Genomic DNA, 15,499 nt, shown 5'->3' with positions numbered 1-15,499 from the left:
AAACATGCATCAGAATTTGTGTTCAGTTAAGAATTTTACTAAGTGTGGTTTTTCCCTTTTCTATCTATTTGTTTGAAATCCTTGATCATCTCAAAATTCTCTAGAAAATTGATTCATACTCTCTGGTTAGGTTTATTCTATCCTGCCTAGTTATTTTCTTCATAGTTTGTTCCATTGTCATCTAATAATTTAAATGAAGCTTCTCATGGTCGTCCAACTTCTAATGCACTATCCCCCAAATCACCATCTAAAAGCACTGAAGCCTTTTTGCCCTAGCAGCAAAGAACACCAATGGACATTGGCATAGAAAAATCTCATGTTTCATTGGTTCCAGGAAATTCTATTCAATAAGCCACATCCCTACATAAATGTCACTCAGTAATCAGTCCTGGTTGTCCCACCTGTGTTGTTTATTCTCAGTACAGTCAAAATGCGTTAATTCTGTCCTTGTCCTGTCCCTCATAATAATCAGGATCTATTCTCCATTAATCTTTTCTTTCCATGATCACTGTTGCTCTTCCCTTTATGATTAAAAATAACCCATGTTGCCCTATCATGTCCTTGAGATAACATACTTGTAATAGTATATTTTTAAAACAAAGTTAACCAGGTCACTGTGAATACCACTGAGTGACCTTCTCCTCCACATCTTTGGTCTTTCTAAATAAATTTAAGTCTATCTAGGCTTTACTCACCTCACCTTCTAGTCAATTCACTCCTTTACCAGCACACCAATAGTGCCATGCTCCCAATTCTCTCTACTCTCCCCATCATAGGAAAGGAAAAGGAAGGACACAAACACAAGCATACAAGACACAGGGAAAGAGGGTAAAATGGGGCCAGAGAATTAACTAAACATATTTGCTCACTTTTATCACCCTATAAATCTCCCATGAGAAATGGGGAAGACAGACAGATGAGGGGATAGATTTTAATTTAGTAAAAAATATACAAGTACAAAAGACATGAAGTTAAATGATGAAATAAAGTCACCCTTTTTCCCTTTGCTATGGATAATGACATATGAACATATGATAATGATAATGAATAATGATAGTATAATCATTGCATTCCAGGAAGAAATAATGTTCCTTTTAAAAAAAGGAAAGGGTTTCAATATTTAAAAAACTAAAAGAAAAGGTTCCAAAGAAGCAAAGAAAATTCTAACTATTATTAGGAGATTGGAGAGCAGGAAAAAGTAATATAGAGGAGAATGGGGAAAAATATGCTAAATATTTGAAGCCAAGTACTAGAATCAGCACTGAATCCAATGAAAAAGAAGCAATTACTTACTTTCCAAGGAAAAATGACATGGAAACCATGGTTACTTCTCAATTCCAAAGAACCTTTCATTAAAACATGCAAGCAATCCACCTCCTTCCTAATTGAGAAGAAAAAGAATTTAGCACAAAAAATAAAAATATTATATGTAAACTCATGTCATATTTTTGTATAGATAAACCATGTGTGATACATGTCCAAATAAATATATTGGCATATGCATGTGTAGTCATATATGTGTATGTGTATAGATTTTATATATGTAACCAATGAGTGAATTATTTCTATTACATATTTGTTTGATTTCATAGGCCCATTAAAAAGGAATTTGTTTCCTTTTCCCTTTTTTCTCATTGCAGTGAGGGAGTTGGATGGAGGAAAATCCATTTTTATTAATTTTTTTAGAAAACATTTGAAAAATAGAGAAGTTGGAATACTATAGGGTTGGAGTATTGCATGAACTTTTAGATGAATTTCCTAAATTTTTATCATTTCTTGCTTTTACTTTGTTATAAGATGGTTGTCACAGAATGAGATGGAATATGAAAATATTTATAATGTATAAACAAAATTTTCCAATAAAACTTTACAAAAAAGAAGAAACCAGAGATACTGTCAGGAAAGAAATTCATTCTGTAAAAATCAGAGGAAAAAGACCGAAGTAATGATAATGACTTGCTGAATGGTACCAAAGCAGATTAGACTAGAAGTTTCTTGAGATTAGGGGCTCTGTATATTTCTTTGGAGTGGTTCCCCCCAACCCGGTCTTTGTATCTCAACACTTAGTTCATATTTCTAAGCATACTTAATAAATTTATGTGTTAAAGATACTGAATAATTTTTTTGACTTGACTTACAGGTCTGAAAGAAGCAACAGAAAGATTTGATGTCTTCCCAAGACACATTCAGTGCCTGAGAAAAATAGGTGCTTTGTACATTCTTATTGACTCAATATGTCTCTGGAACATGATGAAAAGACTCTCTATACTTGTAAAAGCTGAGAAACACCATCAACTACTGATGATTCATATTTTTTAAATAATTATTATTTATAATTATAATAATAATAATGAAAAATCTGATTTTATAGTATTATAAGGAAAGCAAAATGCTTTCCCAATATTATTTCACTGTAGTCTCATAATAACTCTAAAAGTGCCATTATAATTTCCATTTTAAAGATAAGGAAATTGAGACTGTGGGAAGTTTAATGACTTGCCCAAGGTCACACAACTAGTAAATGAACTTGGCAGCAACAATAGGAAATGAATTTTTAAAATGTGAAATAGTCCTATAAGCTAAGTATTCTGAGTAGATATTGTTGAGAAAAGTTAAAGAATAAGGGAAAAAAAGAAAGGGATGGGATGTTGACAGATGAGATGAAAAATATCAAAAAGAAGAGCTCAATTTTTATATTCTTTCAGTTTCAGATTCTCTCTAAGGAGAATCACTTTTTGGAAAAGGCAACTATAAGGTGCTGATACTCATAAGTGTATAACAAGAAATCAACTATCGAGTCCATTGGCCTAAATATATTGATTTTCTAAAATATAAATATAAAGTCTACACACTATGATATACAGCACTGGCCTTGATTTTGATCCCTAGGAAAATTATACTGAAAGTAATTATCTAGAGAAGAAGCAATATTCATAAAGAACCAGTATGGCCTCATCACATCAAACTAACATTTCCATTTTACATTCTCTTCTCTCTCTTGGAACTGCTCTCTCTCTCTCTCTCTCTCTCTCTCTCTCTCTCTCTCTCTCTCTCTCTCTCTCGTCTCTTTTTACCTATTTCTCATTCCTTTTGAATCTCTTTTGATGGATCAACCTTCTCCCATTCCTCCCATTCTTTAACAATGAATCTCTCAACACTGTCCCTGGTTCTTGTCATATCTCTTTTTAATTTCTTCCTTGGTGATTACATTAATTTCCCAAACTGTTATTTTTATGCAAACAACTCCAGAATCTATACACACCCTTAATCTCTTTCTCAGACCTGAATTCAATATCACTAACTGTCTGCTGAACATTTTAGTCTGGACATCCTGTGGCTATCTCAAACCCAAGATGTCCTAACTAAAACTAAGATGAGCTAAACAAGGATTAAGGTAACCAGAAGGTAAATTGGAGGTGGGTGTGATATCAACCCAAGCATGTGAGAACTCCCCCTATCAGAATGGATGAGAACAATTTGTTCCAACAGTCATAAAACTAGTTGAAGTAGGTGTTGTGGAACACTTAGAGCTTTGTCAGACATCTAAGACACCAAGGATATCCATTGCATCCCTGGTCATTATCAAATAACTCTAGAAAAAGAGTGAGACTAGGGTGGCTAGGTGGTGCAGTGAATAGAGCACCGGCCCTGGAGTCAGGAGAACCTGAATTCAAATCTGGCTTCAAACACTTAATAATTACCTAGCTGTGTGGCCTTGGGCAAGCCACTTAACCCCATTGCCTTGCAAAAAACTAAAAAAAAAAAGAGTGACACTGACAATTATGGGCAACTCTGCCTTACTTTAATGCAATTTACACAACAGTTAAAAATCACCCATTGATATCACTGGTCCTCTTTGAAAATGAAGGGCAAACAAAATTGATTGATCTAAGCACTAGGAATTCAAAGGGAAAATGAGATCCTGCATTCTAGAAGTTTGCATTCATATAAAAAAGGGGAAAAGGGTGTAATTTGTGGAAAAATACAACCAAAGATTGTAATATTGCTTCATGTTCAAAAGGGAAAGGGTGACAGAAAATATTGACTAGACATTTAGGCTGTAGGATGATTCTGGGCAAGTCACTTAATTTTGTCTCATTTTTCTCAACTGCAAAATGGAAATCATAATAGTACAGGAGTACATAATAGTATATAATTTCACAAGGTTGTTGTGAGAATTAATATCTGTAACATACTTAGCAAAGTGACTAATAGCAATACTCTTTAAATGCTTATTCTCTAGAATAATTAAGATTTAAAGCATTTGCAGGACTGTTTTTGGAAGAGGAATTGGACTTGTCTTGTTGGATCTGAATGAACAGAACTAGCAGTAGTGGGTAGAACCTGAAAAGGGAAATTTTTGGTTTAGCAAAACCTTCTCAACATTAGAGCTACACAAAGCGAAAATATCTGCCTGGGAAGGTGGATACTTCTCTCTTCCTTGAGATCTTCAAGTAAAGTCAAAATGACTATCTTTCTGGGACGCTATAATTGTCCTTTGGTATTGAAGAAGACCATGACATCATGAGATACACTTAAAATTGATTACAGTGAGGAAGTGTTGTGCAAAGATGCCATTCTCATTATCCCATGTGAGCCCAGTGTCCTGATATAGTAAAATCAGGAAGGTTAGTGATCAGTGGGAGATGACCTTTTAAAGGTTCTTCAGCAGTTTGGTATAGTCAGGTAATCTCTCAATGATCTAAGTGATATTCTGGAAACAAACTTTTGATGATAGGGTAAAGCTAACTTTTCTCTCAGTGGTCTAATTTTATGTTGACACTTTCAACAGAACAATAAAGTTAATCTGTTTCTCAATGGACTCATTTTATGGCAACAGACTTTCTACAGTAGGTAAGGCTAATATGTTTCCCAATAGACTAATTTTATGGTAATGAACTTTTGATAGTAGGGCAAAGCTGACCTGTCACTTGATGTTCTAAGCCAGAGCTCATCAAATCCTGCCAGAGTCATATTCTCTAAGTCACGGGCCCCTCTCTCAGGGCAAATCCATTCCATGGCAGCCCTAACAGAGCAAAACCAACCTGTCTCACAATAGTCTAAACCAAGATCATGTTTCTTATGAATGGGGAACAATCAAACACTTGGTGAATTCTAGCATCAAAGGATCAAGAGTATCTGACTTTTGAGGATACTTTGGAATGCTTCTTGAAAAATATGCTTTTTTAAAATGCATAAAAGACAATCACTAATAAAATCAATTATATTGAAATATAGCTGAAAAAATATATATGAGAGAGAGAAGGAGATATAAAGATAATTTAAAGGTGACAAGTTAAGAACGCATGCTTTAGATTTAGTTCTTATTCTGGTGGAGGTAGCACCAAACTGGAATCTACTAAACCATGTTTTGCATTCTGTCCTGTGCTATGTACTCAAATTACCAACCATGGTTCAATAGACTCTGGTTTGAAGGAGACTCCAAAGGTGATTTGGTTCAAAATCCCATCCCCACAATGGCAATAACATCCTGATTACTCTTCCTGTCTTTAGGCTCTCCCTTCTCTGATCTAGACCACACAGATACCTAAATAATGTTCCAATGGTCCAGATGGAGCTGCTTTAGGTTGCAACTGAGTTGGTTCAGAGCAATTGTATATACAAGGAGAAAAGAGGTAAGGAGAGATAGGATTAACACCTGACTGGTCTCAAGGACCTGGCTTAATGACCTTAAAGGAAGCAAAAGAAATAAACAGGATTTTTTTTTAAACTGGGCAATGAATATGGTTAGGTGCAGTGGGTTAGACAGATGGTGACTTGGTTCTGTTCCTCAAAACGATTGAAAAGTAAGAATAGTTCATCTTAATAGGTTTAGCAATGACAGGGTCCTGAGAGTGGCACCCTAAAGATAGAAGAGTGTCTAAAGTAAAGATCTTTGGAGGACCTTGTGGCAAGATGTGAAAATGGTGTTCACCATATGGAGGAAAACATAGTAAGAGAAGTAGGGAAAGAACACCCCAGGCCCTTTCCTAACAAGAAGAAACTATGTCTCCTAGATATTAGTATCACCAAAACTCTACCATTTCATTCTATTTAAAACTCTGAACAATTTATATGAGATAGCTAAACTATAATGTCTTAAGAGTGCTGCATAGTGTCACTAGTAGGAGGAACATTAGACAGAGAACCAAAGGTATCCTGTGACCCTTCCTAAACCATGCCTACTTTGCACAAAAGATTTTAAGAAATGATTGTTCAAAACCTTGGGTTATCTGGTGTATCTATGCTAAGATTCTGGCTATTTCAGGCATACAAAATTATGTTTTCTCATTAAAAAAGGCCCCCAGCACCACACACACAGCTCTCTCAAGGGTAGTCAGGCAGGAGGCTCATTGCAGTAAAAGAATGAGCCATTTGTGAAATCAATCTGTTGAAATATTTGTTCAGCTACACCCACAGCTAATGACAAACAAGCAAGCCCTGGGAACAAATACTTAGGTGGGTAGTTTGAGTGTGGGTTTCCATGACAGCTTGGAGAAAGTTTTTAAGAATCTGAACTGAAATACTTGAGTAATTCCTTTTCATTTGTTGGCAGAGCAGCCATGGGAGAAACACTGGCAATATATCAATGAAATATTTGTTTGATTTAATAAAAAAATTAAATATTTTCCATTTGATTTATTATTTATATGGATGACACAGACTATCACTATTTAAGATTGTGAACACATACCTTAACAAAGAGAGAATAAGTCACACTGGGTGTGATGTTTGCCTCTTTGTTTGTTTGAATGATTGATAAATAGATTAATTAATTTCCTAATACTTTTCTAAGTGCCAATTAGCAAAGAGTTAAAGAATCATGGAACTTCAGTCTAAAATTAGTCACAGGCAACCAATACAGGAATCCTATTTCCAACATCTCTGAAAGATTATTATTAACCTCTATTTAACAAGCCCCCACCCAATCCCACTACCCTGGGTATTGACCAACTCTGACAGCCTTCTGTGTAGGTGCATCACCAAACTGAATCTACACAACACCAGATTAGACTCAGCCAATTAAATCATCTCGACATGAGACTTAATCACTCCATAGAAATGGTTTAATACATGGAAATGTAGAACTTTATCAAATAGTACAGAATGTTAATATATAGAAATGAGGGTGTCTGTATCTACCTGGGAGATACTTATTATATAATTACAGTAAAAAAAAAGTCTCATTTCTACAATCTCAACAAACAGACTCGCCTGATCAATCTTCTACACTTGCTACATTCAATTGAATTCAATTCAGAAAATATTCGTTAAGTATCTCTTATATGACAAGTAGTAAGTAGAGATGCAAGGAGGTGGGGGGGGCAGGAAACTGAGTCATGTACTACCTTTACAAAAATTATGTTCTATTAGGGGACAAAGCCAACATATACACAAAAAATTTTAGTACAGTAAGGAGGGGAGAGAACACACAGAAACTTAAATGGGAGTAGGGAGAAAGAGTCCGGGAAGAACCCCCCCCCCCCAAAAAAGGAAGGAAAACACCCATTCAAGAATATAAAACAATTCACATTGTCATAGAACAATTGGCCCTCTAGGGATTCCTATAAAGCTGTGATCTTGAGTCTTTAAATCTGAAAAAGACCCCTAAGCCTAAAACCAGCATGATATGCCTTCAAGGTAAAGGAATATTATACAACCTTGAAAATGAGGTTTTCATTCACATTCATTTGCAGGATAGGTTTTTGGTAATTGGATGGGTGGGTCCCAGGCAGAGCCCATTATACTTCCTGGTTTTTTCCCAGACTTTCCTATTCTAGTCAACTTCAATTTTCTCTCACCAAACCAGTAGGACTCTGCCCCCAGATCCCTGAAACTTAGTAGCAGAGTTCTCACCTTATCTTGTAACTAATCATGCCTTCCTATCACTTCTAGGTTATTTCCATGCCATATCACTATTTGTCAATTCCACTCCTTTTCTAGTTCCCATTTGTATGTTAATCTTTCTGCACTAAAATATGAATTCCTAGAGAGCAGGAATTGTCTTATATTTGTGTACCAACCTTATCACAGTAGTACTAAAAATACTATTTTTTAAAATAAAATATGTACTTCTATAGCATAGTATAATAAAAAAGATGATTGCACAAGAAACTTCAAATCTACTATGCACAACTTGCTATTTTTTTCAAATACACAATAAAATTATTATGTAAATTCATTTTTTCTTTTTTCCACTTCCCCTAGAGATGGCTATCATTAGCTGCAAATGGTATGGATATATATATATATATATATATACATATATATATATACATATATATATTTTATATATAATTACATTTATCAGTTCTTTCTCTGGATGCAGATAGCATCTTTCTTCATATGCCCTTTATAATTAATTTGGTTATTTATAATAGTGAAAATGACTTATTCCCTCAAAATTATTGATATAAACAATATTACTGTTAATGTATATATATATTGCTCTCTTGGTCTCCTCTTCTCATTCTTCATTATTTTGTTCTAGTCTTTCCATATTTTCCTAAGATCATTGAGCTCATGATTTCTTATAGCACAATACTATTCTGTCACAATCATATACTGCAACTTTGATGTACACTGAGTTACCTGTTACCTGTGACTCCAAGAAGCTGTCATATGTACGGTAGCCACACCCCAGTAAACCATTTTGGCAGGTGAGTGAGTTAAACCAGGTTGAGGGTAATGGAAGGAGTCTCAAACCAATTGGTGTGTTGGGGGGGAGAGCAGAGGGGAAAGAAGGAGGGACATGTCTACCCCAAGGATATGAAGTCTTCCACTAGCAGAATGGGCCGATGAGAATACTTCATTCCAACAGCCAGGAAGGCAGTTGTAGCAGACACTGTGGAGCTTTTAGAGCCTGGTTAGACATTCAAGATGCCAAGATCATCCAATGCATCCAGGGCCATCTTCAGTTGTACTGATTCTGTCCTGCCACTGGATCACGACGACTTTGGAAAAGAGAATGAGGCCAATGACATTGTGTAACTCTGCCTCACTTAAATTTAACTTATGCACAAATCAAAAGATGTCACCTATATCACTTTACCATTTCTATCTCAAAATCCTGTGGCAAAAGGAAAGTGATGAAGAAGCAGATGCAGATACACTGGGAGATGCAGTTACAACCCTGCAGACAGGTGACCCAGGCCATAGGGACCTTTCCCCACTGAAAGCAGCAGTGAGATTCAGCAACCCCATAGGTATCTGAGAAGCCCTTTTAAGAATTTCACTGTTCACCTCCTGGTGTTAGGAAGGGGACTAGAAAAGCTACTCTAAAATTACTTACCCAACCCTCTTCTGATTATTGTGACAAGTAGGAAAATCTACAAAAAATGTAAAGATGTTTCAAATATTCCATTCACCATTGGAGCATGGAATGTGCACACACTTATAGACAAGATGCAGTAACACTTAAAAGAACAGATCGTGTTGCAAGAGAACTAACAGTTATAGTATCCAAAAAGCAGCCCTGAGTGAAGCAAGACTGATAAAGAGAATTCAGAGCTTGCTGAAGTCAGAGCTGGACTTACGTTTTTCTGGAGTGACCACAATGAAGGAGAGTATCGTGTTTGGGCAATCAAAACTAATTTAGGCAACAAGATTGCATATCTACCAAAAGGAGTAGCCAACAATAGGCTCATGGTTATGCAATTTCCACTTGCAACAAAATATTATGCTGCCATCATCAGTGCCTATGTTCCATCATGACAAACCCTAATGAAGTCAAAGAAAAATTTTATGAAGACCTGGAGATCCTTATCTCAATTACCAAAAGAGAACAAGTTTATACATCTGGGTGACTTTAATGCTAAAATAGACTAAGATTACTAGACATGATATAGAGTCCTTGGAAAGAATGGGGTTGGAAACAATAATGGTTACCTACTACTAAAGAGGTGCATCTCATGACCTTTTCATCAAACACTCTCTTTTCTTTATGTAAATACAATAAAACTTCCTATATACAACCTCACAGAAGAGACAGATTATGAGAGTGACAAAGGTAATGTGTCATGCAGAATTGGACTGATCTCACAATCACCCTCTCTAAACTAAATATTCACATTCAACTGAAGCAGCAGTTCCAAGGCAAAATGACTACTAGAAGAATTAATATCAAGAGATTAGAGTGCCTAGAATGCCAATAGCTTAGAGGGAAAGCTAAACCAACAAACATTTGGCAACAGTGGAGCACAAAAAGAGTAGAGAACTTTCAGAGATCTGATATACAGCACTGCATTTGCTCATTTGGTAAGAACACTTGCAAACATGAAAACTGGTTTGATGAAAATGATGGGAAAATACAGAAGCTGCTAAATGAAAAATGAGAACTCCACAGGGTTTTTACCAGCAGTTTAGTTCATCCATCTCTAAGAAGGTAGCATTTAAATCCATCAAAAGTAAAGAGCAAATGAAAATTAGAGAATTGCAGAATTCTTAGTTCAGTAAGAAGGCAGATCAAATTCAGTTTTATGTAGATAACAAACCAAAGTGCTTTTATGATGTCCTGAAGGCTGTTTTGAGTCAAAGACCTATGGTGTATCTCAGTAACTCAGTGCTGATGGAGCCACATTGATTAATGATAGGAACATGATCCTAGAGAGATGGCCTTAACACTTCTATAGTGTTTTTAACAGACCATTGTCAATAAATGCAAAAGTCATGAACTCTTTACCTCCAGCTGAAATCAATCCAACCCTAGCTGACCTTTGCAACTGAAGAAGAGGTTTTGAATGAGATCAGGCTCTTTTCATGTATCAAATTACCTGGTGCTGATTCTATTCCCAGCTGAGATCTACAAGATGGGGGCAGAGGGAATCCATCACTCATACAAAAGCTGGTTAAAATTTTCCAGGTTACACGCCTTGAAGCGATCATTCCCCAAGAATTCAAGGATGCCTCCAACATCCATCTCTACAAAGGAAAAGGGAATAGATTGTTCTATGACAAGGGGTATTTCTCATTTTATCATTGATGTTAAGATTTTGCTAGAGTCCTTCTTAATTGACTGATCCTTCACCTGAAAGATGGTCACCTCCCTGAACTAGTGTGGCTTCAGAAAGGGTTGAGGAAGAGTTAATATGATGTTTGCTGCCTGACAACTCCAGGAAAAATGTCCGGAGCAAAACAGAGGTCTGTATACATTTCTAGATTTGATGAAGGCCTCAATCATGAAGGTTTATGGAAAATTAACATCAAAACTTGGTTGCCTGGAAAAGTTCATCAGTATTGTACATCAATCTGGTGATGCATGCTTGCCTGGTTCTGCAGAGTGGACAATGCTCTCGAGATTTTTTCGTCACCAGTGGAGTGAAACAAGGATGTGTTCTTGCTCCCAAGCTTTTTAGCAAGATGCTTTCAGCCATATTATCAAACATAATATCAAGTTTAGCTACCTCACTAATCCCTCAACTTGAAAAGGCTAACAAGCCAAGATCAAAATGGAGGGAATGTTGGTGCACATGATCTTCAGTTTACAGACAATGGTATTCTCAGTGCAGCCTCTGAAGTTGAGATGCAACAAAAAATAGATCTATTCTTTAACCCCCCCAAAAAAAAACAGTGGTGCTCCATCAGCCAACAACACATGATCTATATGTGGAACCATTGGCTACAGCAAATGGAGAAGTTTTGAATATTGAGGATAAGTTAACTTACTTTGGCAGAGTCTTTTCTATGGGGGTACACACTGATAATGAGATTGACACATACAATGCCAGAGCTAGCTCTTATCTGGGAGATTCCAAAAGAAACCTTGGGAGAGAGGAGGTATTAGAATAACTACCAAACTGAAAGTCAGCAGAGCCATTGTGCTGACCTGTTTACTGTATGCTTGTGAAATCTGAATAGTCTACCAGCACCATGTCAGAATCACTTCTATTTAAATTTTCTTAGGAAGATCCTGAAGATCACCTGGTAGAAGATATAAACACTGAGGACCTTTCTTGAACTAAACTGCCAAGCATTCAAACTCCAAGGAAAGATGACATACATAATTTTAGAGTAAACTCTCGAGGTGTTCGCATGGACTATTTGCGCCTGACCTGGGTAGAGCTTGTATTGGTTTGATCAGTCACAGTTGGACACGTTGTAATGTATCTCAAATGTATCTCAAACATAATAATGTCATTTTGATCTTCTTCAATAACTAATCACTAACTGAATTTACAGTTACTCAATGAATTCTTTTTTTTTTTAGGTTTTTGCAAGGCAATGGGGTTAAGTGGCTTGCCCAAGGCCACACAGCTAGGTCATTATTGTCTGAGACTGGATTTGAACCCAAGTACTCCTGACTCCAGGGCCGGTGCTTTATCCACTATGCCACCTAGCTGCCCATGCTCAATGAATTCTTTTGAACTTACATGGTGAATCTTTTATTGATCTTTATTAAATTTCATCATTTTGTTTTGGTCTCACCATTTCTTTCTTTTAAGAGCTTTCCTAAATTTTAATTTTGTTAATCAGCACATTCATTGACATTCTCCAGTTGCTTATATCATTTTGTAAGCCATTGGGATATTTATTTAACCTCCTTAGTGCCTTTATCTAAACAAATGAAGATAATAATCAATAATCAGGGCCAGTACTAACAAACTCATAAAGAAATAGGAGCTGCTAAGCAATAAATAAGGATCCTAACAGACTGCCTATTAACCTAGAAAACATATGTTGATATCATACAGGTTTTGTTATATTGTATTTATGCTGCTAAATATTTCCCAATTACATTTTAATCTTATTTGATCATACTCAGAAAAGTGTGGATTTCACAAGATATGCAGGCAGCATATTTGATTTCTCTGGGCTAGATCAATTATTTTTAAGACTCCTTTTAATTAAAAGTTTTATGGATCATATCATCCAATTGGAAGAGGTGTTAAAGGGTTTAAACTGTAGACATTTCCTATATAAGATCATTGCCCCTATTTTACATAAAAGAAAGCTAATGCTCAAAGAGATTGTCGACCTTGGTCACAGAACTTGTAAACATCAGAGTCAGAATTTGAACCCAGCTCTCTCCTCACTCCTGTTCTTGTTCTATCACCCATTCTACTCTATAAAACACTCTTCCAAAAACTAGAAATGCGGATTTTACATTTAACATTATTTTTTATGCCTCGCTAAATTGTTTCCTATAATCAAATAGCCAGTAAGTGCTAGGAATAGAAACACAGTTGGCTGGTAACTGCTCCGATGAAGTTGAACAGCCAGCTTTCAGTTCATTCCAGTCTGTGATGTCCCCTTTAAGCACTACATTAAATCCAAATAAGGCTGCAGTTATCTACAGAATTAGGAGCATTGACCCAAAGTCTTGCTAATCTCCTCATGTTCCCACAGCTATGACTTAGATCACTCCAACAACTTGTGTTCATTTCCTCTGTTCAAATCTGGTCTCAGACATGTATTAGCTAAGTGACCCTGAGTAAGTCATTTAAACTTCTGATTGCTCATCTATGAAATGGAGATAATGATAGCCCCTACCTCCTAGGGTTGCTGTGAGAATCAAATCAGACAATAATTGTAAAGTATTTAAAAACACTGTCCAGTACAAATAAGCACTATACAAATGTTAGTTAATATTATTGCTATTGATGTTTGCCCTTCATTCTCAAAGAAGACTATGATATCGGGGGGGGGGAGTCATCTGGGTCCAGTAGCTGGAGATGAATCAGGATGACTGGAAATGATCCTGGATGGGAGGTAATCAGGATTAAGTGACTTGCTCAAGTTCACACAGCTAGTAAGCATCAACAGTCTGAAGTCATAAGATTTGAACTCAGGTCCTCCTGACTCTAGGACTAGTGCTCTATCCACTGCCACACCTAAATGGGTTGGCTTTAGCTCAGCAGTTTCTTCAATTATTACTATTATCTTTAAAATAAATATGTATTATGCTAATCACTGGTTAGAGGACAGTGATGAACAAGACTCAGTTTCAGAAAGATCTGAGTTCAAACCTGGCTTAAACACTTAACTGGCTATGTGACACCTCTTCAACTTTAAAATGAGAATAATAATAATAATAATAGCTATCTCCCAAGGTTGTTGTGAGGATCAAATGAAATATTTTTAAATGCTTAGAACAGTAGGTGATTAATAAATGCTTTTTTTCCTTCCTTCCTATAATTACTTCAAATCATCAAGAGATTTTCAAGGTAGAAAGAGAATTTCTGATTTATCCAGTATAATCTTTACTAAAACAAAAATATAATTTATAACCCCCTTGACAAGTCCTAAGATAAACCTTTCCTTTAGATGTCTGTGGTTCAGTGAAATAAGCACAAGACTTGGAGTCAGGAGTAACTAGACTTGAAGTTCATCTCCAAAACTCTATAGCTTTGTGACTTTGGGCAAGCTTTTTTTTAATCTTTCTGGACCTCAGTTTCTTCATCTGTAATATAAAGGAGTTGGCCTAGATGATCTCTAAGGATACTTTCAGGTCCAAATCTTTTGTTCTAGTACTTCCTATGTCAGGAAATTCATAGTCCCCATTGCATTTTAGTAGAATTTTTATTCTTAGAAAGTTTTTATCACAAATTGAGCTGCAATCTGTATAATTGACTTGGTTACCTATTCCTTTTTCCTCTTTCCTTTAAAACCAAGTAGGCCAAATTACATCTACCTGATAACATCTAAAGCATGATCACTCTTACTTATACCCCTAGCAACTACTACCCCTTAAAATTTTCTTTTCTCCAGGCTAAAAAAAACCCTTAATTTTCCTGTCTTAAAATCTATTTCAAGATGTCTATTCAAGACATTGAATAACACACACACACACACACACACACACACACACACACACACACACATACAGAGAAACCTAGAATACCAACCCATTCACATCAGCAACCCAGACCATGTCTTTTTGAGAGAGAGAGAGAGAGAGAGAGAGAGAGAGAGAGAGAGAACTGAGTCAAATTTATAAAAATAAGAACTATTCCTCTGTTGGTAAAAGATCAAAGGAGATGAATAGGCAGTTTTCAGGCAAAGTAATCAAAGCTAGTTATAGCCATATAAAAATGCTCTTAATTATGATTAGGGAAATACAAATACAAATTTAAATAAATACAAATTTAAAAAAACTCTGAGCTATCACCCCACATCTATCACATTGGCTAATATGACAGAAAAGGAAAATCACAAAAAGATTAAATTGAGACACTAAAACATTGTTGGTGAAGTGGTATACTGAATCAACCATTCTGTTGAACAATTTGAAATTATACCCAAAGGACTATAAAACTATGCATATCCTTTGACCAAGCAATAATACTACTTGGTCTGTATGTAAAAGAGGAAAACAAAGTATTACCACATGCAAAAATATTTACAGAGTTTGGGGGAGCATTTTGTGTGTATGTATATGTGGCAAAGAATTTGACACTAAGGAAATGTCCATTAATTGATGGAATATTATTGTGCTATAAAAAAAATGATGAACAGGAGGCTCTCAGAAAAAAAACCTAGAAAGACTTACATCAACTGATGG

General features: G+C 35.9%; 1 long non-coding RNA gene across 2 annotated transcripts in view; it reads right to left on the bottom strand.

The window, feature by feature from the left end:
• Positions 1–1,301: 1,301 nt before the first annotated feature.
• Positions 1,302–15,499, bottom strand: part of LOC141494933 (uncharacterized) — a 94,262-nt gene continuing 80,064 nt past the window's right edge. For both annotated transcript variants that reach the window (XR_012470589.1, XR_012470588.1), the window contains exon 3: positions 1,302–1,381. This is a non-coding gene — a long non-coding RNA (uncharacterized LOC141494933). The remainder of the gene's footprint in view (positions 1,382–15,499) is intronic.

Source organism: Macrotis lagotis, chromosome 8 (assembly GCF_037893015.1).
Source record: "Macrotis lagotis isolate mMagLag1 chromosome 8, bilby.v1.9.chrom.fasta, whole genome shotgun sequence".
Lineage (NCBI taxonomy): Eukaryota > Metazoa > Chordata > Mammalia > Peramelemorphia > Peramelidae > Macrotis > Macrotis lagotis.
Note: the sequence above shows the minus strand (reverse complement) of the source record. Positions and strands in the feature narration are given on the sequence as shown.